Below are 24,331 nucleotides of genomic sequence, written 5' to 3' on the forward strand. Positions count from 1 at the left end.
AAGAAAATAGAGCGGAGCAAAATTTTTCAGACAAATATTTTATTCACCAAAAAATACAATTTCAGTCAATGTGAAACTATTTGTGAATTTGACCCAAATAATTTTGGCCATTCACAACATTCCAAAAGAGGAGGAGGAAGCGGTGCTGGTGCTGCAATTGCCTTTCCTCCTGCACCTCACATTAATCTTTGCCCCATTGTTTCTAGCACATACTGGGGACATAGGAGAGACCCAGGTTTGAATCCCTGCTGTGGAACAGACCTGAAACACACTTTTTCGATTCACCAAAAATTCCAAACATTTTTAAATTCAGTTAGACCCAAACAGAATGTCTTATACAATTTTTCAAAAATGCCACTGAACCAAAAAAATATCAGTTATTCACCCACCTCTACTTGATAATCATGGTTTCATTTATTTTTACTGCTAGTTTGTTCTGAAACTATATAGAGATTCCACTATTAACAACAATATCCTGCATCATGTGAGTAGTCCCATGCAATTACAATGGTTTTAAATCCTACCCTGCAACACCCCTGATACAACAAGGTCTGTCCTAATTAAGGATAATTAGTTGTATCAAATTATATGGTAATATCTGCAGGAGGACACAGGACTAAGTTGATGCATCTGCATACAAAATATATTTGGATTTTCCAATAATATAGGAATATACTAGTTAGAAATGGAAAAGACCTACTGGATCATCCAGTCCGTCTGCCTGCAAGGGTGGAATACAGTCCCTCGATAATGGTGGAATTTGGCACTTAATTGACGTTGGCCAAAAGGCCAGTAAGAAATACTATGTTAAATGGATTGCAATTAAATGAACAGGATAAACTCTCTAGATTTAAATGTAACATGCAGAAGCACTCATTTGTAGTATTAAACCGGAGGAGAAATTCTGAGAGAAATGCAAATGAATGCATTCCAATTATCCTATAATGAAAGTTTCTGGCTTAAATAGATCTATTGCTTTAATAAATATTTTGACTATCCTTGGGATTTAATTTTCTGTTCTTAACATAAACTTATGATTGGATTATCCATCACAAATGCAATTCAGGTTTCATGATTTACATGGTAAAAATAGGAAATGTCAGCTCTGCCATGCTGGTTCCTAACTAATGTGAGAGTTTAGAAAAGAGGGAATATCCAAAATTAAAATGTACTTGGTGCTGTAGCTCACCCAGATTGACCGAATTCAAATTAATCAAACCAATCATTATGCTCCTATCACTATTAACAATAATCAATTACAGTATCAAAGCAGAGATGTGAAATGCAAAATGGGAACATTACTCAGCTACTATACTAATCTCAAAGGACAAAGGTGGTGACATCTATCAATGAGAATTATTACCACTTCTCTAGTGTGTATGACAGACTTTTTTTCTTTGGGGGGGCACTGGGGCTATGAAATTATGATTGTTAGTTCACCAGCATTATCAGAACAGTTCTGGGGATATTGATATTTGATAGCAAAGAAAGAACCAGAGCAGAAGATTTTCTTGTGTGTGTGTAGGTCCTACATAAATATTGACTATTGTTTTCATTTTTTACAAAATAATTTCTCAGCAACGAAAATGGTACAGTTAATAATAACTAATTAGGCATTCTTTTGGACAGATCATAATTTTTATAAGCTAAGTTTTGGCATAAACTAATTGACACATCACTATAAACAAAGATTTTCAATCCCTTTATCCAAAGAGTTTGCAATGAAGAGGCAGGGGATTTTGCTTGAATAAGGGTTCCGGGATCCAGGCCCCAAAACATCCAAAGTTAACCAATCCAGTGTGTTCCAAAACCATTCCCTTGGCATAGGCTGACTTGCATGGAGCACTTCACTCTGACTCCCTAGATTGTAAACCTTCTCATTAGAGCAGAAGTAAAGTTTTGGCTCTAAAACCTAAGAATCTGTTACATTACACACAGAGTGTGGTTCAAACTCCCCCCTCTTGAACCTCTGCATCCTCACTAAAGTTAACTGGGGCTGCATGAGTGTATATTGTTATTAGTTATATTACAGGAGTGCCTAGAGGCCAGTACCCCATTGTGCAAAGCACTGTGGAAACATATAACAGAGACAGTCTGTAACATGGTGGCTTGGCCATAGACTGGAGACCCAAGATAAGCCACACCTGGGTAGAATTAGGCGCTCCCAGGGTAAAAGGCAGCAGGAAGCTGCAGGGATGGGGCTCTTGCAGTGAGAGGTTTCCTGTAGTGGTCCTGGAAGAAGGATAATTCCTCAGAAAAGAACAACCTTCCACCCAGGCTTAAGCTAGACACAGTCCCTCCTTCCTGTTTGTTTTGAGAATGTTGTTGATCTAATTTATAAAAAAAAAAAAAAAAACAGACCCTAAGAGGGGTTGTGATTTAGAGAGAGAGACTGTGGAGTTTGTTGAAGGAGCTCTGGTGAAAGGGAAAACAGGGGCACCACAGAGGCACCCCTGGCCATGTTACGTAGTCCCTGCTCCAAAGATCTTAAAGTCCAGCTGTAAGACTAGATACAATGGGTAGATCCAAAAAACAGACTTGCCCAGAACAGGGAAACAAAGAGACTAAACTGATCTGCATGAAAAGCAGTGGTGATAGCACACTAGCTGCCTAACTGCTGTCAGGTGTTTTGCACACATCACAGCAGAACTTTAAGGAGGCATTTGAGTATATTGAAGTATTACTTGGCCCAGTATCTGTCAGCAGGTGATAGGGGAAATTCTGATTTCAGTTTGGACAAACAGACTAACAGCACATCTTGTTGAATAAGTTATTTACAGATATTCAGAATAACCTGTAGGAAGAAATATTAGCTAGAAAAATAAGAAAAACAAGTTCTGTTATGTTTAGTCCATGAAAAACAGCCATTAAGCTTTAAATCAATGAGGGAGAACATCATGACTTTGAGAATATGGGTGTTGCAAGTTCCTGCAATTTTGGAAGATAGGAAATGGAGCAAACTCTATAATCAATTCAGAACATCAGAGAGCAGCTTGGATTTTCTTTTTCTTATGATGAGTTTAATTTTTTTTCTATCTTCAAAATCTTCCTTTTGAAATGCATATCTGATATCACTAAAATAAAATCCTCATTAAATTTTATTTTTTTGCTTTTCAGTGTCATTCATTTCATTAAAAAAATGTAAAAATAGAACCCTCTGTGTGGCATGCAAGCTCTTTCATGCAGAATTTAACTTGTTTTTTTACGGATTTTCATAGCCTCCAGCCAGTAATTTGCTGAGGCTCATTTAATCAGCTGTGGTACTATTATCTGAAGAACCAGTTGAAGGAAGTTTATTTCTAATGATCTTCAATATAGCCAAAGTATATCCCTTTACATACACATGTTCTGAATATCCTAATGGAGTGTAGTCATTATGTACTTATGTAAATGCCTGTTGGACTCAGTCTCAGAATTCTAACCCTGGAATGGGAAAGAGAGAGAACTCAGAGGTGGCTGGTGTTCTTTATGTCCAGAGAAATAAGGGTGCAATCCAGTTTCAAAGCTGGGAGCTTATAGTCACATTAAAAGAAGGGGTCCAAGAGACAAATTCTTCACCTGGACAAAGTTCAGTTGGGTAGTAAAAATGCAATCTTAATATTTGTACTATATGGCAAATGATTATAACTTGGCTTATTGGGGATGATCAGGATACAGTTGTCCCATGTTACATCATAGGTGATTGTAGTAAGGCAGGATGGCCTCCCGAGAACCTGGAGTGGGAGGACCCCTGCACTGAGCCCTGGTGGGCGGAACCAGGGCCTAGTTGCCCCTCCTCCCTGCCACCCCAGCCTGGGAGTGGCAGTGTCCCCTTTCCCAGGCCAGAAGCCTGAGCCTCAGACGCTGTTGCCCAGCGTTGAGCCAGGGCCTGGGTTAATTGACTGTTTATTTGCCGCTCAGCCTGCACACAGGCCTGAGCCTCAGACTCTGTGTTGCCCCGCCTTGATCCAAGGCCTGGGCTAATTGACTGTTTGTTTCCCGCCCAGCCTGAGCACAGGCCTGGGCCTTTGTTCCCCACGGCAGCTGACATATCAGTGACGTAGTGAGGTGGGGTGGCCTCCCAAGGGCCAGGAGTGGGAGAGCCCCCAGACTGAGCCACTACAGCGATACAATGGGGTTCGGTGAACAGTGCATTATATTGGAAGAGCTGGGTTCTATTCTTGACTTACTTTGTGACCATTGGTAAGTCCCTTCATGCTTCTGTGCCTCTGCTTCTCCTCCCATCCTTTGTCTGTCTTGTCTACTTAGCTTGTGAACTCTTGGGGGCAGGAATTCTCTGTTCTGGATATCTGTACAGTGCCTAGTACGAAAGCACTATAGGTGCTACAGTAATACAAACAATATTAATTCACTTGTTTAAACTGTATATTGTAAGTTCTCTGCATGAGATGCATCAAGTACACACATACAAATCTTGAACTACCATATTTGCGACCTGTTGCTTTGCATGTGTTACGTATAGCCTGCTTTGTATTTCCTTTTACAACCAAATTCATATTTAAAAGCAAAATGCTATCGGGTCTAATTATTGAGACTCATTAATATTTATTATGCAATTATTCACCTTTCTAATTGCTAGTACTGAACTCCTAATTTATATAAAAAAACCTCAGACTTTAATTAGGCTACTTTGAATATTATTAAAATTGAACATCAAGATTTTATCCTGTGACAACTGCTGCATCAAGCTTTGCTCTTGTAAGTTAGTTCTTACAACCAATGACACCTTTCTTTAAAAAAAAGCAGCACATAGTTTCCCTGCTAGGTGTATCATTTCCTCACTCCTCTTATTGGTTCTTTAGTAGCATTGTAAAGCTCTACATTATAGACCAGTAACTTGAGACCAAAAGATGGGATGCTATCATGTGGCTTTCACTGCAAGTCAAGATTACATTTTATAATCATGTTTGCCAGTTCCAGAGTGCTTTTCATGAGAGAATCTCAAATGCTTTGCAAAATGATTAAGTAATTCCCCTGTGAGGTAGGTCTCTTTTCACAAATGGGAAACTGAGGCACGGAGAAGCGAAGTCACTTTCCCAGCATCAGAAACAGAATCCAGAAATCCTAAACCAGTGAGTTTGGATGCTCATGATTTCAGAAACAGCTGAGTGGGTGCCTTATGAAAATCAGGCCTCTTTAAAGTCTCTCAGAATGGGCACCCAGAAAGTGAGACACCTAAATCTATTATCATTTCTGAAAATCTTGGACTTTAAACTGCCTGTGAATTCCCACTAGTGCAGCTTCAGGGACTTGGGAATGCCATTGAGCTGATCTCTGGTGGCTTAGCACCAGGATGTTAGAAGTCAGGACTAGACTGCTGCTCTAGGAAGATTGGGGTAGAAGTGCTACTTGTTCCTCAGAAAATAAGACAGGAGGGTTTTAGTGAGGGGAACAAGGGCATCAGACGCTCTCTAAAGATACAGAAGTAGAAGACTGGACCTTCCACCACCCTCAGATAACAGTAAAGTTGCTTTTGCTTAAACAAATTTGCCTTGCCATGCAGAGGTGGATCAAGGTCTCCTGGGGCGCTGGGCTGGAGCAAGTGGGGGGGCCCTGGTGTCAGAACCGTAGCCCTGCCCCATCCCTTCTGCCTTTGGCCTCGCCCCATTCTGTCCCTTCCACCTGTGGCCCCACCCATGGCCCCACCCCATTCCAACCCTTCCCCTGCAGCCCTGCTCCCATTCCACCCACAGCCCCGCCTCTGTTCCACCCTTTCCCCTGTGGCCCTGCCCCATCTCCTCCCCGCCCCCCCCCCCCCACACACAGCCCTGAGACCGAGGAAGGTCTGTGCCCCCACCACGGCCCCTTTACTGGGGGCTCCAAATTGTCTAGGGCCTGTGAGCCCATGCAATAATCTGCCACTGTTGCCATGGTACCCTTGAAAAGACATGGGAGGAGACCCTGGGTCCAGTCCTCCTCCCTCCAATTACTTTTATTATTTATGCACAGTGCAACAGCTTCAACAGGAGATACTAAAGGAACCCTACATCAGAATATCCCATAGCTCAGTGGTTAGTGCACTGAGATGGGAGACCACTGTGCAAATCTTTTCACCCCCTGTGGCAGAGCAGAGGCGTCCCAGGTGAGTGTTCTGGGTCAAAAGTTATAAGGTGGGCACCAGCTACGCCTCCTCAGTTTTAAATGGTGCCTGATCCAGTAGGTGCACTCTGATCAGGCCCCACATGCAGTTAGGCTGACAAATGCCTGTCTTCCCCTAGTTAGTGAATTACTTTGGGGCTTTGGCAGGGAGACAGGAGTCTGGGCAACTAGAGAGAGGCAGCAGTAGATGTGGCCAAAGGCAGAAACGTAGGAACCAAGGGAACTTTTACTCTGAAAAATTTAGGTTGTGCACGTGTTTAGGCATCTAAAGTCTGGTGGGAGTTTTGTGGATCTCAGTGAAGCCAAAACTGGAACTTGGGCACTTAAGTCTGGCAGTGGTATGATAAGGCCACAGAAGGCTCTGGTGTAAGAATAGGTTAGAGGCCCTCTTCCTGATTACTGACCACAGCTCCCAAGTCCCCCCTCTCACCTCCAACATCCCAGCTCCTAATCTACCCCATTCCCTCCCATCATCCCCCATTCCTCCAACAACTCACCCCACTTACCCCCCCTCCAACAACCCTCACTCACCTCCAACTTCCTACTCCCAGCTCTCCAATATTTCCCGCTCACCGACAACTCGGCCTCAGTCCCTCACCCACCACCCTGGGACCTTCCTGACCACTCACCAGCGCTCCCCTGGCTCAGAGCTCCACTCCTGTTCCAGGCTAGGGCAGCTCCTCCCAACCATGGTTACGCTCACTCCCTTTGCCTGCCCTGCACTCACACAGAACAGACCAAATTTGAGTGATGGTGGTGTTGCAACTTGACGCATAGAGTCAGTATCACTCAGGTTTGGCCCGACCATCCCTCTGTCATGACAAAGAGGCAGCTGGGGCAAACCTGAGTGGTGCTGTGATCTCAGGTACCAAGTTGCAACCCCACTTCCTCAAATTTGACCCAGCCCCCCCTTTCATTGCCTCCAAGACAGAGGGGCCTGGGCAAACCTGAGCGACAGAGCAACCCCCAATACCCATTTGCAACACCACCCACATATGGCCAGGCAACCCCTCCATCTGATGGAGCAGCAGCCGGGCCAAATTTGAGTAAGTGGCATTATGGTTCCTGAGCCAGATGATGTGCCAAAGTGCCTCTCATCTGATTGGGCCCCCATAATCTTGTGGGCCTTGGTGCAACTGCACCACTTGCACCAGGGTTTATGTGCCTAAGTACTTTTGTGGATCCCACAGATGGTATTTTGGCATTTGTGTTTTCGGTCAAAGTTGCAACAAGAGCATTCAGAGACATGTATATTAAAAAAAAAAAAAAAAAAAAAACCATAATGGAAACACCAGCTAGCAAAAGTTATTCGAATCCTCAAAAAAAAAAAAGTTTTGCTTTGGGTTTAGTTTTGCAGTTTGTACTTGGATAGTAAAATGCCCATCTTCCATTGCATTTCTGTATTTTAATTTCAGTGAAGCAGTATAATGTACTCAGAGAAATAACATACAGACATAAGTCAGTACTGTGAACTGTCAGAATGGGTAATTGCAAATCACACCTCTGAATTCAGCTTATTGTTCAAAGCACTGTTATCCTCTTCTGGGGAAACAAAAAACAAAAAGAAGCAAAAGCTCTGAAACAGATTTAATTTCTAGTGGCCAGCAAGGAGCTGTGTAACATTCTGAATCCTTGAGCTTTTGGGTAGGACTGTTTAATGTTGCTGACATTTTATGCAATATCCTCTTTGGGTTTTTATTGAAAATAAATGTAGTGTATTAGAAGAAAATAAACACCATAAGGATTGAAATGAAAGTGGCCTCTGGGTCTGAAGATACAAAAATGGTAATTTTTCATCACTGTACCACCTTAATAGCTGCCTCCCTAAATACAAGAACCTGCATCTTTTCAGCTCGGTTGCATAGATGCTTTCATGCTTTATTCTGCCCACATGTGAAGATTTGCAGGGAATAGGCCCAGTCCTTCAATTCTTATTCAGACAAAACTCCAACAAACAGGAGTCTTGCTTCAGCAAGAAGTGCAGGATGAGGCCCTGCATTCATATGTGTTAGCAATAGATGCAAATTCTAATCCCAAATCCAAACACCCCTCAATTTGGAAGGTGTTAAAATTTGGCTTTCTATGTCAAGACCTATATTCTTAATTTAAGGTCCAATTTGGATCCTGTAGGCTGCCAGAGTTCCAATCCAGCTGCAAGCAAATTACACACTTGCTGTAAAGAGTAAAAAAAAAAAAATCCCCTCGAGGGTTTAGTTTTATTAACAGAAGAGTGATGCAAAAATAACATTACCTCAATCTGTGACCTTCCTAGGCTTGGGCACTTCTAGCATTCTTTTTTCTTAAGGGTGTTTGTCACAAACCCTAATGTTCTCTGCCACAGTGCTACTCCCACCTTCCCAATGAATCTAATGAACCACACTTGACCCAGTGAGTCAGTAGCAATTAACTGGAAGCTCTCTGTAGGGTTCCAATGCCTGCTAACAGAATGAGGCAACAGAAAAATCCTGTCCCTCTGTTAAGATCCATAACCCTCAGGGCAGAGTCAACCCTCATGGTTCAGAAATTCCTTCTCCTGAGCCCTACTTTCACTCCATTCCTGGCAGTGTTAGCTGGCTGTTGACCCCACTAGCACCTTCATAGAGAACTATGAAGTCAAATAAACATCATCATAATTCTACCTGGAGTCTTTTGGTTGGATGGCAGCTGGCTTAATCCCCAATGGATCCATCACAGCAAAGAGCAACAGAGTCCAACTGCTGCCACCCTGACCGTGAGTATGTGTGTGTGATTAAAAATATAAATAGTGTGAGAGGTATATTAAACTATGGAGATTGTGATATTCTAACTAAATCTGTAGTGTGTATGTATGTATATATACACTCAGGAAGCTGGAGGCCAATCATGATTATCAAACAGAAAGTAGCACAGCATTTACGGGGCTACGTACGTAATACAAATGGACTATTAAGTTCAATAGCTTTGTGAAAACATAGAAAAGTTGGTACCGTTACAAAATATGGGAACTGCTATTTTCCCTATTATATTACCTGTATGCCATGTCCAAATATTTTATATCCAATTTTACACACAGGTGCATCCAGAATATACTGGGTCAGATTCTCCGCTGGTATGAAGTGGTATAGCTCCGCTGATATAATGGAGTTGCACTGCTTTACACTAGCTGAGAATGTGGCCCATTGTTTACAAAATTCAGAGGTTGCCATTAAAAACTGGATAATTTTATTGCAAGTACTGAGTTAACAATATCTCGCTGTCTTTGGTATATGACAAGCCATTAAGGATGTCCCTGTTTGCGAGAGTGTTTGTTTCCATTATCTTTCTCTCTCGTCTGTTCCTACTTCCATTTTGGATTAGAAATACATCACATTTTGGCTCATCTACAGCAGTAACAAATGCCATTAAAATGAAAATATTCATCTTGCATATGCATACCCAGCCTAATATATCATAATTTTTAATCCTACTTAATTTCCCTTTTATACCGCTGGTTCCCAATGGTGTCTTGTGATTTTTAGAAATATACTTGTGTGCCATGGTAATTCTCCAGCAAACATGGAAAGTGGAAATGAAAAATGGCCTCCAATGAGAATTTATAGTCAGTCTGCACCTCCAGGCTGTCGGTTTCTGTGGGGCTGTGACAGTCTGAACTACTTTTGACTATAGTGAGTTGATAGATGGGTTTCATTCTTCTGTCTGATGCCAATCTCCTTTGTTAAAATGTAAAAAAAAATGTGGGAAACTAGAACAAGTTTGGGAGTCTGGGATGTATAAGAGGGCTCATTTTGCCTGAGGACTAACATGATAATTAGAGTGAGATTGACACAATGTAAAGTTGACTCACTTACAATATGTTTTCCCCCTTTGTTGTAGGATCTGTTGTCACAAAAGAAGCTATTTATCAACCACGCTGCCATATTTTTTTCTTAGTGCTGTCAATTTAGTGGCAATTTTTCTGGCATAGAGATCAGGCAATCAGTGTCACTCTTCCTATGACAGCAGCTGCTCCTGGTTGGACTAATGACAGTTTGCTTTATGATGGTCATACCAAATTTTTTTCACTAGAGAAATATCCTTCGCTTCTATTCATTTTTCATCTCCTGTCATAAAAGCTGCCCCGCCTCCACCATGAGACTCATATTGATTAGCTGTAGTGTTTGCTTGATTAAGCATATCCTGTGATGCATGTTTTATTCATATTGTAGCCGAAGTTATTCATTGTATTTCTTCTCATCCCAACTATCTGATGAACTCTATATATCACGGGTTTTAAGACTTTCATTCCGTTGCCTCCTGGGGGATGGTTTTGTTTTTGTTTTTAAATAGAATTAATAGATCACAAGAGAGGACGAGGATCTGTGGTTAAGGTAATGGACTGGGACTTGAAACATATGGGTTAAACTCCTGACTCTGCCACAGACTTCTTTTGGGACCTTGGGAAGTCACTTAGTCCCTCTGTGCCTCTATTTCCCATCTGTAAAATGAGCATAAAAGACTTCTTTTCTACCGCTGCTTGCCTTCCATGGCTGTTTCTTTCTCTCATGCTATGTGTATGTGCAGAAGTGTCTGGTGCAACTTGGCCCCAATCCTGGTCAGGGCCTTTAGGTGCTATTGGAACTCAAATAATAGACCACAACTCACAATATATTGTCTTTTTGGAAAGCTTTTGGGGATTCTAGTTCTTCATTTCATATTCAGCTTACTTTGGTAGTCAGAAAACATTATTATTTATAATAGCGTGTGAGCTGCTCAGACATTTGAAGTATCAAACCCAAACTGCAGCAGATGTACCTGGCACTGAATAGGTAAAATATGCTGAGCAAGTAGTCCCTGCCTTGATGCCACTATAGTGTACTGTGAAACAGAGTTTTCAGACTTTTTGTGAACTACAGCTTATTAGAAAAACTGTTTCATGGTCCTCATCATGACACTATTGAACAGCTCGTGTCCCATTCTGTCCCCTTCTGTCTCTTGATAACTACTGCAAGTGCTCTTACATGGAAAGGTAATATTAGGAAAGAATTTGGGTTCTTTTTATGAGATTGAGCACCTGGAAACAAATTGGAGAGCTGGTACCAGTAAGAGCTGCATTGACCACAGGACATGTTGAAAATCACTTCAAAACACAAAATTTTAAATAAGTTCTTGGAATGTTTTGGGACATCTTTTTGTTTCAGAAAGTGGAGGAAGAAAGCAGGGAGACAGCCATTTTACACTTGATACTGACCAACAGGGAGAAATTGGTAGCGAATCTGCAGGAGGAAGGCAGTTTGAGTGAAAGTGATCGTGAAATGATAAATAAAAAGAAAGGAGTGAGCGCTACAGAAAAAGGACAATGGAATTTAAAAAAAATAGATTTTAACAAACTCAGAAGATTGATAGGTAAGGTCCCATGGGAAGAAAATCTAAGGGAAAAAGACAGTTTTTGAAGGAGACAATATTAAAGGCACAACAGCAAACTATCCCAATATGAAGTGAAGATAGAGCCATATTGGCCTCTTACTATTCTTCCTATCACGAGCTCTTTAATTTCCTGAAAATCAGAAAGGAATCCTACAAAAAGTGAACGTGTGTGTGGAGGCATACAAAAGAACAGCACAAGTCCACAGGGACAAAACCAGAAAACCTAAGGGACAAAATGAGTTACACCTAGCAAGGGACATAAAAGGGAATAAAAAAGAGGTTCTTAAAATATGTTAGGAGCAAGAGAAAGATGAAGGAAAGTGTAGGCCCTCTATTTAGCAGGGCAAGAGAGCTAGTAATGGACAAAATCAAGAAGGCTGAGGTGTTTAATGCCTATTTGGTTTCAGTCTTCACTAAAATAGTGAATGGTGACCAATACAATTAATATTCACAACAAAGAAGAAACACAAGCCAAAATAGGGAAAGAATAGATTAAAAATATTGTCAGATGTATTCAAATCTGCAGAGCCTGTTGGAATTCATCCTAGTACACTTAAGGAAATTGCTGAAGTAATCTCAGAACCATTAACAATTATCTTTGAGAATGCCTGGAGGATGGGTGAAGTCCCAAAGGACTGAAGAGGGGCATATGTAGTACCAATGTTTTAAAAAGGGGAATTTTGATGCCTGGAAAGATACTGGAACAAATTATTAAACAATCAGTTTGTAAGCACTTAGAGGATAATAGAGTTATAAGGAATAATCAGCATGGATTTGCCAAGAATAAATCATGCCAAATCAACATAATTTCCTTCCTTAACAGGGTTACTGGCCTAGTGGACAGGGGAAGCAGTAGATGCAACATGTCTTGATTTTTAGTAAGGGTTTTGACACAGTCCTATGTGACAGTCTCATAACCAAACTAGAAAAATGTGGTCTAGATGAATTTACTCTAAGGTGGGCGCACAACTAGTTGAAAGACCATACTCAGAGAGTAGTTGTCAGTGGTTCACTGTCAAACTGGGAGGGCATATCTAGTGGGGTGCCACAGGGATTGGTCCTGGGTCCAGTACTATTCCATATTTTCATTAGTGCCTGGCATAATGGAGTGGAGAGTATGCTTATAAAATCTTCAGATGACACCAAATTGGGAGGGGTTGCAAGCAGTTTGGAGAATAGGATTAGTATTAAGTAGGACCTCCACAAATTGGAGAATTGGTCTGAAATCAACAAAATGAAATTCAATGAAGACAAATGCGAAGTATTTCACATAGGAAGGAAAAATCAAATGCACAGCTACAAAATGGGGAATTACTGGCTAGGGTGACAGTACTGCTAAAAAGGATCTGAAGATTATAGTGCATCACAAATTGAATATGACTCAATAGTGTGATGTAGTTGCAAAAAAGTCTGTTATCATTCTGGGGTGTATTAACAGGACTATTGTATGTAAGAAATGAGAAGTAATTGTCCCACTCTACTCGGCACGGGTGAGGCCTCAGCTAGTGAACTCGGTCCAGAACTGGACACCACACTTTAGGAAAGATGTGAACAAATTGGCAAGCGTCCAGAGCAGAGCAATCAAAATGATAGTTTACAAAACCTGACTGATGAGAAAAACTTAACTAAGCTGGGCATGTTTAGTCTTGAGAAAAGAAGACAGGGGGGCAGGGGGATCTGATAAATCTTCAGATATGTTAAGGGCTATTATAAAGAGGATTGGGATCAATTGTTCTCCATGTCCACTGAAGGCAGGACAAGAAGAAATGGTCTTCGTCTGCAGCAAGGGAGTTTTAGCTTAGATATTAGGGAACACATTTAGTGTAGTTAAGCTCTGGAATAGGCTTCCAAAGGAGGTTGTGGAATCCCCATCACTGGTGACTTTAAATAACAGGTTGGGCCAACAAATTATCAGGGATGGTCTGTTTACTTGATTCTGCCTCAGTGCAGGGGTCTGGATTTGATGACTTCTCAAGGTCCCTTCCAGTCCAACATCTCTATGATATCTATGGTGTTATATGGTGTTCTATGGTCAGCAAAGCACAGACATCCCGTTGATTTAAATGGGACTATGTGTATGCTTACAGTAGGGTGACCAGATGTCCCAATTTTATAGGGACAGTCCCAATTTTTGGGTCTTTTTCTTATATAGGTTCCTATTACCCCCCACCCAGGGGTGAAAGTAACTGAGGCCACTTACCGGTACGGGGGGGTGGCTCTGGCCCCCAGAAGGGGCGGGGCCTCTGGTGGAAGGGGCGGGGCCTTTGGCGGAAGGGGCGGGGCTGGGGGTCAGCATCCCCCAGCCAGCCCTTGGCCTGCGCTGCCTGGGGCTCCCGTGGTGATTTAAAGGGCCTGGAGCTCCGGACACCGCTGCTGCAGTAGCGGCAGTGGTGTCCGGAGCCCCAGGCCCATTTAAATCGCCGGCCCCAGGGCAGCTGCTCCCTTTGCCCCCCCCCCCGTCAGCAGCCGGGGGGGGGCAAAAGGGGCAGGGATTAAAGCGCTGCAGGGTCCTTTGATGCAGCAGTGCTTTAACATTGCTGCGCCCCCCCACCCCCGTCAATGGCCCCGTCAACAGCCCCGCCAACTGGGTGGGGCACAGCAACATTAAAGTGCGGCCATCCTTAAAGTGCTGACATCCCGCGGCAGCACTTTAATGTCCCTGCCCCTTTTGCCTCCCTGTCGGCGGCTCTGTCGGTACGGACCCTACTGGCAGGGCCCCCAACAGGGGAGGCAAAAGGGGCAGGGACATTAAAGTGCTGCTGCGGCAGTGCTTTAATGTGGGCTGGGTATGGGCCGGTGCGGGTTCTTACCGATACGGAGTACCAGCCCGTACCGGCTCACTTTCATCCCTGCCCCCACCCCCTGTCCCAATTTTTTTACATTTGCTGTCTGGTCACCCTAGCTTACAGATTGGTGCTTTGCTGAATAAGGGCCTAAACTGTTATCGTCTGATAACTGTTTTAGTAGCATTAAGTACATGAAGTAAGACTGTGTAGTAAGGTCAGTGCTGTGTGTTCAGATATCCACATCTGCCAGCCACCACTGTAACAGGTAATAACTGGCCCCTTGTTGCAATCTCAGCAAAAGGACTAGAGGGGTTGCCTACAAGCTAGGGTTGATGTGTTTTGAAGAAACTTCCTTTGCTATTGCATTTCCTATTCTGTGGAGAAATAGAACATTTTATTCTCCATGGTTGTAATCCAGCACCATTTACAATCAAATTCAATGAAGGGGGGGAGGGGCTCATCTTTCTGGAAGACATGATGCCCAGGGCAGAGTCTGAAAGGTACTGAAGACAGATGTTTCTTTGCAAATCAGTCTCCAAATGTTTGCATATCAAGGTAAATTCAAAGTTATAATTGCCATTAGGGAGCTTAGAAAATGTTAGGGCTTAGTTGTGGGGCTAGCCACACATCTATGCTATGGAACAAAGGGGAATATAAGGGTCCGCTCATTCTCCACAAGAGTAGAGAGGAGAATGCTGTGTTGTATAACATTGATTAATTTTCCTAATCTCACACACCAGTTTAGCTTTAAACAGACGTGAGCAGATGATAGGCCAAAGGTCCTGATTCAACAAATTATGTCAGCACATGCTTACATCTTTTGCTGAGTCGGGGCCTTAATGTTTTTCTCTGAACCTCACTCATCTCCTGGTGGGTTTTTTTTTCTTTTTTTCTCCTGTAAATATTTTAATGTGGGATTGTAAATTTCTCCCTAGACACAAAGATAGGTTGAGAGATTGAATATGTTCAGGATATCAGAAAAGAGATATGTGTCCTAAAAAATCAGAGAGGAAAACATTGATGAGAATACAGGAAGTTACCCCTTTGCTGATAGAGGGTAAAAAAATGCCACTGTCTTTAACTTTGAGATAGAAAAGATATATGTGTCCTAAAAAATCAGAGAGGAAAACATTGATGAGAATACAGGAAGTTACCCCTTTGCTGATAGAGGGTAAAAAAATGCCACTGTCTTTAACTTTGAGATATTTTATTTGATGTTTACTCGTGTATGGTGTGCTTAATTATATCATATTCTGACTGTTTGCAGAAAACCTTGCTGGTGGTGTTGGAAAGAGGATCTACATTATTATTTAATCATTTCATTTTATTTTATTTTTATTAGGCACTCATCCTAGGTTGCAGATGTAACTGTGTAGGTTTGAGTGCATAGCACTTTCACCATGTAAGTGGCTATCATTATTCATGCTTTGGTAGACAGTGTAATAATTCCAATCATGAATACAAATTCAGCTAGAATTAATATGGATGCATGGTAATATGCAAATCCAGAAGATTTGCATTACAATTTTTATAAATTAATATGCTCCCATGGCTGTAACCTGACCTCTAGTCACTGAGGACAGATGATAATTTAAAAGCCCACATCAGTATGTGTTTTGCAAGATGTTGTTTTGAACATGGCGTCCCAGTTAATATGAGACCACTTTGTGTTTCAAAATATACTAAATCAGCTTCTAACTAGTATTTCTTTTGCTGGGATATATAAATGAAGGGGGAAAAGGTGCTTCTTCTCCCTCCCTCCCTTCTCATTCTCATTTCCTGTGATTGAAGTCCCATGTTGAGAATCCCATTCCTGAATAGGCTTCTTGAAGTGGCAATTCAGCATCTGCCCTTGGATGTGTGTGCGCAGCTCTCTCTGAAACGGTGGAGTATGGGTGTTACAGTCACACACTGCATAAAATATTTGACTCTTGGTATTGAACTATAGTGCTTGGGAATGCTTTAGTTAGATGCTAAATATGTTTTGGAACTAGATAAAATGAAAGATGTCTTCAGTCCAATGGGCCAGCAATAAACTGCCCAATAAAGTGGCCTAGAAGAGGCTGTCCTTAGCTAAAGATCAAACAAAATTGTACTAGTAACATGAGGGGTATTCTAACATGGTCACTGAAGGGGCTTCTCTACGGAGATCATCCTTGGTGAGCAGGCTGTTTCTGCCAGAGATGACAACTTCCCTCCTGTATATGCCCTTCCTGGGACTGGCTTTTCTTTAATAATGTTTATGAAATTAAACTCCATTCAGCAGATAGCTAGTGATAGGAAGAGGAAGACCATGCCAATCATAAACTTCTACAGAGCTTTTGCAGAGTTGCTTGATCACCTACATGATCTTTCTTTCTTTGGACTACTTTGCTATGACACTGAAGGATTTGTGTTTTATTTGGGTTCTGAGGCAGATCACCATGTGCCCCATATAAGAACCAGAGAGTCATCAATGGCTCTAATGCTGCAGATGTTTTTATAGCCTACAATTAAGAAGGCTTCAGGAGACCTGTCAGCTCAGAACATTCTTCCATTATGGATCCATTAAATATCAGAAATATAACCACTGTCAAGATCTATGCTATCCTCATTCAGAAGCTCCTATTGTTTTGACATTGACTAGGGTCCTTTATCCTGTAATGGAATTATTCACCTGTATAAAATTCCTCAATAAATGTTTGCAGGATTGGGGAGACTGAATATGTCTTGTTCTTGCAAACTGGAAATGTACAGAAAGTTTAGTTAATACCCTTTGTACACACTCTTATGCGGATTATAATTAGGAAGCTTGACCTCCAGGTTAATTTGTTTTGGAACTACAACCAATGGATGCCTTTTGATCTTCTTGCATGTATAAAGTATCATGCTATCTTCAGAGGCAAAATAACATCCTTCTATTCTTTTGCAGTAAATAAGATGCCCCTTCTTAAGATTATTTCCTAGGAAAGAAGTTCTGCAGAACATAGGTAAGGAACATATGCTAAGGAATGGATTAGGAGATTGCATCACAAATGTATATGGTATATCAAATAGAATTATAGGCTACCTTCTCAAAATGTTATCTGTGAGTTTATAACTACAAAACGGACATAGTTCAAAGATGCAGGATGTGGGCATACCATGGATTTATATATGGATTTATATAGAGGTAATATGATATTTTCTGTCTTATTATCTATCTCTTTCTAAATGATTCCCAACATTCTGATCGCTTTTTTGACTGCCGCGGCACATTGAGTGGATGTTCTGAGAGAACTATTCACAATAACTCCAAGATCTCTTTCTTGAGTGGTAACAGCTAATTTAGACCCCATCATTTTATATGTATAGTTGGGATTACGTTTTCCAATGTGCATTTGCATTTATCAACATTGAATTTCACCTGCCATTTTGTTGCCCAGTCACCCAGTTTTGAGAGATCCTTTTGTAGCTGTTCACAGTCTGCCTAGGACTTAACTATCTTGTATCATCTGCAAATTTTGCCACCTCACTATTTAACCCTTTTTTCAGATCATTTATGAATATGTTGAATAGGACTGGGCCCAATACAGACCCCTGGGGAACATCACTATTTACCTCTCTCCATTCTGAAAACTGACCATTTATTCCTACCCTTTTTTTTCTATCTTTTAACCAGTTACCAATCCATGAGAGAACCTTCCCTCTTATCCCATGATGGCTTACTTTGCTTAAGAGCCTTTGGTAAGGGACCTTGTCAAAGGCTTTCTGAAAATCTAAATACTCTGTATCCACTGGATCCCCCTTGTCCACATGCTTGTTGACTCCCTCAAAGAATTCTAATAGATTGGTGAGGCATGATTTCCTTTTACAAAAAACATGTTGACTGTTCCCCAACAAATTATGTTCATCTATGTGTCTGACAGTTTTGTTCTTTACTATAGTTTCAACCAGTTTTCCCTGTACAGAAGTCAGGCTTTCCGGCCTATAATTGCCGGGGTCACCTTTGGAGCCCTTTTTAAAAATTGGCGTCACATTAGCTATCCTCCATTAATTTGGTACAACTGATTTAAATGATAGGTTACATACCACTGTTAGTAGTCCTGCAGTTTCACATTTGAGTTCCTTCAGAACTCTAGGGTGAATACCATCTGGTCCTAGTGACTTATTACTGTTTAGTTTATCAATTTGTTCCAAAACTTCCACTAATGACACCTCAACATGGGACAGTTCCTCATATTTGTCATCTAAAAAGAATGGCTCAGGTTTGGGAATCTCCCTCACATCCTCAACCGTTAAGACCGATGCAAAGAATTCATTTAGTTTCTCTGCAATGGCCTTATCATCCTTGAGTGCTCCTTTAGCATCTCGATCGTCCAGTGGCCCCACTGGTTGTTTAGCAGGCTTCCTGCTTCTGATGTACTTAAAAAAAAAAATTGCTATTACTTTTTGAGTCTTTGGCTAGTTGTTCTTCAAATTCTTTTTTGGCCTTCCTAATTCTATTTTTACACTTCAATTGCCAGAGTTTATGTTCCTTTCTATTTTCCTCATTAGGATTTAACTTCCACTTTTTAAAGGATGCCTTTTTGCCTCTCACTGCTTCTTTTACTTCCTTGTTTAGCCATGGTGGCTCTTTTTTGGTTCTCTTACTATGTTTTTTAATTTGGGATATATGTTTAAGTTGAGCCTCTATTATGGTGTCTTTAAAAAGTTTCCATGTGCCTTGCAGGGATTTTACTTTTGGTGCTGAACCTTTTAATTTCTGTTTAACCTCCTCATTTTTGTGTGATTCGCTGTAGCAAGGTGGTCACCCCGCTCCTGCCCGGAGGGGCTTAAAACAGCCCTGGGAGAGGGCTGTGGCCAGAAAAAAAAAAAGCAGCTAGGCTGATTGGGGAAGCAGGTGCAGCTGGGGCCATGCCCCAAACAGCTCACAGCTGTTTTCCCCACCACAGGGATGTTAAATTTAATTATATTATGGTCAATATTACCAAACGGTCCAGCTATATTCACCTCTTGGACCTGATCTTGTGCTCCACTTAGGACTAAATCAAGAATTGCCTCTCCTCTGGTGGGTTCCAGGACCAGCTGCTTCAAGAAGCAGTCATTTAAGGTGTCAAGAAACTTTATCTCTGCATCCCTTCCTGAGGTCAATATGGGGATAGTTGAAATCCCGCATTATTATTGAGTTTTTTATTTTAATAGCCTCTCTAATCTCCCTGAGCATATCACAGTCACTATCACCATCCTGGTCAGGTGGTTGGTAATATATCCCTATTGCTATATTCTTCTTATTCAACCATGGAATTACTATCCATAGAGATTGTATGGTACAGTTTTGTTCATTTAAGATTTTTACTTCATTTGATTCTACGCTTTCTTTCACATATAGTGCCACTCCCCCACCAGCACGATCTGTTCTGTCCTTCCAATATATTTTGTACCCTGGTATTACTGTGTCCCATTGATTATCCTCATTCCATCAAGTTTCTGTGATGTCGATTATATCAATATTCTTATTTAATACGAGGCACTCTAGTTCGCCCATCTTATTATTTAGACTTCTAGCATTGGTATATAAACACTTTAAAAACTTGTCACTTTTTAGCCATCTGCCATTACTTGATGTAATCGAATGGGACTTTTTTTCTTTTGACTGTTTCTCATCAGATCTTACCTGTATTTTATCATCTTCCATCCTCTCCTCCTTATTAGGACATAGGGAATCTCAATTTATAGATCCTCCCCTAAAGGATGTCCGAACCACATTCTCCTCTGCACCTGTTGGCTTTCCCCCCAGCCCTTAGATTAAAAATTGCTCTATGACCTTTTTAATTTTAAGCGCCAGCAATCTGGTTCCATTTTGGTTTAGGTGGAGCCCATCCTTCCTGTATAGGCTCCCCCTTTCCCAAAAGTTTCCCCAGTTCCTAATAAATCTAAACCCCTCCTCCCTACACCATCGTCTCCTCCATGCTTTGAGACCCTGCAGTTCTGCCTGTCTAACTGGCCCTGCACGTGGAACTGCAAGCATTTCAGAGAATGAAAAGGAATATAACTGGAATTCCTGAAAAGGAATATAACTGGAACTCTGAATCACAGAAACTTTGCAACCTGCCTAAAATAACATTTAGGGTGAGAATTTACATTTTGTAACCTGTTTCTTAAGTATATTGAGTTTAGCTTGCATATTTTGCTTTATTTGGTTAGTAATCTGCTTTGTTCTGTCTGTTATCTCTTATATTCCCTTAAAATTCACCTTTTGTAGTTAATAAACTTATTTCTTGTTTATAATATAACCCAGTTTATGTAATTTCTAACTGCGGGGGCAAGAAGTCAGGCATATCTCCCTCCACATTGAGGGAGGGAGCGAATTTCATAAAACTTTTGGGTTTGTACCCCTTTGGACACCACAGTGTAGGGGCAAGCCCCTAAGGCTGAATCTTTCCAGAGCGGATCTCTTCTCTCTGTGCAGCTGGGTGTGGCCCTGCCTCTGTGTTTGGCTGGAAGAGGCTTCTGAGCCTAACCCAGCAAGGCCAGGTAAAGGGGACCCAGGCATCCCAGCACATCAGGTGACACCCCAAAGGGCCCAAACCCATCACAGTGCACATGTCCAGTGCATGCCGGCAGGGGCTACATGGACCATTTAGCATGTAACACTCTGGTGCAGATTAAAGCTCCATGTAGACAAGCACTTAGTAATAAAAGGCTGGTGCACATTACAATTTACACCGAGCTAGTGCAAACTAAGGCACTGTGTAGAGAAACCCAAAGATTTCATTGCGTCTATAGATACTGTATGCCACAGTACATTTACAAGAATCCTGTGAAGTATTTTAAATTAAACTAAATTAAAGTTGTCAAAATCAAGGAAGAAAATGCATGGCAAAACTGTATCTTTCTTTCTCCCTCCTCCACTCCTTCTTTGCCTATCAATTAAACTGAAGGTCTCTAGTGATTTTTTTTTTTTTTTTTTTTAGAGCTACTTATAGAATTTAGGGCCACAAGAATATTTTAAAATGAAAGGGTGCCATACTGTTTACAGCATGGAACTGGGAATCAAGAATATTCCGAACTATCGCAGTTTGCTTCCATACTATACCCCAATTAACTGTGTGAGACTAGGGTAAACTGCTCCTGTTCTCCATTTATCCATCTGTAACGTGGGTATTCTAATCTGGAATTCTAGAAATCCATTTGCCATGGAAAAACATGAAATTTGTGTTTTTACAGAGAATCTTTAGTTTTTCTCTGGCCGCCCACCTCTGAAGGTAGAGTGGAGAGAGGCAGCTACTGGCCAGGAGCCCAGCTCTGAAGGCAGTGCCGCCACCACCAGCAGCACAGAAGTAAGAGTGGCATGATATTGTCACCTTTACGTCTCTGCTGCTGCTGGCAGCTGTACCTTCAGAGCTGGGCACCTGGCCAGTAGCCTCCGCTCCCCAGCCACGCAGCTCTGAAGGCAGAATCTGTTTGGCCCACACAAGGTTGTGCTTAGGTTTATGTGGCCCTCCTATGTAATAATGTTGGGCACTACTGTTTTAATTCATCTCAAATTTCACTTCAGCCTCCAGATGTGAGTATTTAAAGTTATGAAAAGATGCTGAAAACTTTAAAAATCACCCCTAAAGACCATGTCACTGGGTTTGGCAAGGACAAATTTCACGTTGATGGTAATGTGCTGTTCTGTATTGTATGTGTTCAACTGATAAATAGAGATATAGATAGATATAGTGGCTAGGGAAACTAAAGTTCAGCGTTTCATTTTAATCATGGAAAAACACACATTTATGGTTTCTTATCAGAGAATTTTGGGGGTATTTTAATCACAGAAAACTAGGATCCCTGATTATAATATTCACTCATTCCGCAGGTGTCTTGTCACCTAATTCATTGATGGTAAAGTTCTGACATTCTCAACATTACGTAAAGTGCAGAGTTCTATTATGAATGCATACCAATTATCTACCAAAATGCCAAAGTAAAGATAATGATAGCTGCAGTGGGAAGATGGCTTTCAGTGAAGATATATTATTGATTTGTTTATTGTACAGATGTTCAGAATCATTTCCTGGAGTGATTCCTTTAGATAGTGAATGGAAATCAATTTTTCTTTCTTATACATTTGAAAGGGCTCAGCGAGCTGTGAAGAAGAACAGGAGGAGCCGTTAGGATCAGACATTATGAGATCAAGTTGCTAAATATTATGGTTTACCGATTACAAATCCATCTAAGTGCTCAGTTTGAGCAGAGGAATCATTGCATTGGTTTTGTATTTTAAGGATTTGTGCCAGCTGGGTCCTCTGACAAACATGGGCACAATCCTGCAGCTATTTAGGTATGTTGTCCAGTGAGAAATCAATGGGATGATGCATGTGAGTAAAATTAAGCATAAATGGGCTTGTGGGATCAGATCCCTGTCTCTGTTGCAGAATGGTGTATGGTAGGATATCGTTAGTGATGGTTGCCTTTAGAGACAGTCCTCAAAAAAAAAAAAAAAAAAAAAAGGCTAGAGTCACCTTATTCACCTTTTTGCATATTGGCCGATCCTCTTTGATTTGAAAGTCCATGAACTATAAAATCCTAAACTCTTAATCCTGTTGGCAACTCTAAATGACACAGGTGCAACCCAGGTGTGGCTGGTCCCTGTAAATGAAACAGGTTGGCATTTGGGGGCTATAGAATATCAGAGAGAAACCCAGTGAATGAGAGTCAGGAAAAATCCGAGACCTCCTCCAGTCTCCTAGAGAAAGCTGCAGAAAGCTCTCCACAGGCCCTCTCTGGAAAGGAGGAGGAATTATCAGGAAGTCAGTGGAGGGCTAGCCTCCTGAGCTTCCTGAATCAGAGCTAGTGCCAGGAGGCTGGAAAGGACTCAAGGTTAGGAAGACGGTGGAAGCGCTAGCCTGATCACTTGCAAAACCCAAAGACAGTGGCGGGGCTTGCCAGCTCTCCTTCCTGAGCCAGAGAAGGCTGCAGAGGGCTAAAGGCTGAAAGCAGATGTGGGAAATGGTGGCTGACTCTCAGAGCTAGAGAACGGAAGCCAGAGGGCCAGAGAGGGCTGTGCTGGGGTGTGGTGCGAGATGTAAGAGCTGTATTTCATGTATTGCTTGGATTATGTGTTGGGATTTATGTGCACAGGGTTTTCTTCTGTAATAAATTAGTTCCATAAGGGCCATGTGAACCCAGGAGAACAATTGGGACTGTTTCAGGGGACTCTGGAAGGGGAAGCAAAGGCAGACACACTTGTCATGTGATGGGGAGAGACCCTGGGCTTCAGCCTGAGCCCAAACATCTACATCATAATTGAACAGCCCCTTAGCTGACACAGGCCAGCCTGAAGTTTTAATTCCAGTGTAGACATACCCACAGAGAGCAGTCAAATATCCTCTCAGCCTTCACTTCACTAGGTTAAACAAGCCATGCTCTTTTTGTGTCCTCTCATAAAATAGGCCCTCCATTATTCTGACCATCCTAGATTGCAGTGGTGGTGGTTTCTGCTTTGCAATTTTAAAAACTCCCAAAACACAGGTACAATTTAGATATGATTGTTCACTGTGTTGAAGCAAACTAGATATTGGCCCATGCAGCAAAATTCAGATCTAGATCTTGATGTCTTCTTCCATGACCCCCCAAATGGGGATCATGCCTTTACAGAGACAGGCCAGTTGTGGAATTAAATTCAGGGTTTGGATTCCTTTCTTCTGAAAAAGTGAGGGTGTTTTGATCTGGGATTTTGGTTCCATTCTCTCTCAAAATTAATTGTCATTTTCAGTTTTAAACCTACCAAATGGGCTGGAAATTTTGGGGTAGAACTTAATCTTTTGGTGCTTCTAAAACTTAAAGGACTTCCCCCCCCCCCCCCCCCCCCGACTGTGTACAAATATTCTCTTCTGAGACCTTGTAGAACAAGCTTTAGCCAGGAGCAAAATTTTGCAGAGGGGTCTAATTCTGTAAATAAATGTAAAAAAAAAAAAATTGGTAGTCTGTCACAACTGTAAGTAGTCAGTCGAGCAACACTGCCAGCAGCAGCCCTGCAGTGTTCATTTGATGTCTATTCTATGGAGAATAAAATTTACCAGGAGCTGCTTCAGTATTTTTATAGACAAAATGAG

This window comes from Emys orbicularis, chromosome 1 (genome assembly GCF_028017835.1).
Source record: "Emys orbicularis isolate rEmyOrb1 chromosome 1, rEmyOrb1.hap1, whole genome shotgun sequence".
Taxonomy (NCBI): Eukaryota; Metazoa; Chordata; order Testudines; family Emydidae; genus Emys; species Emys orbicularis.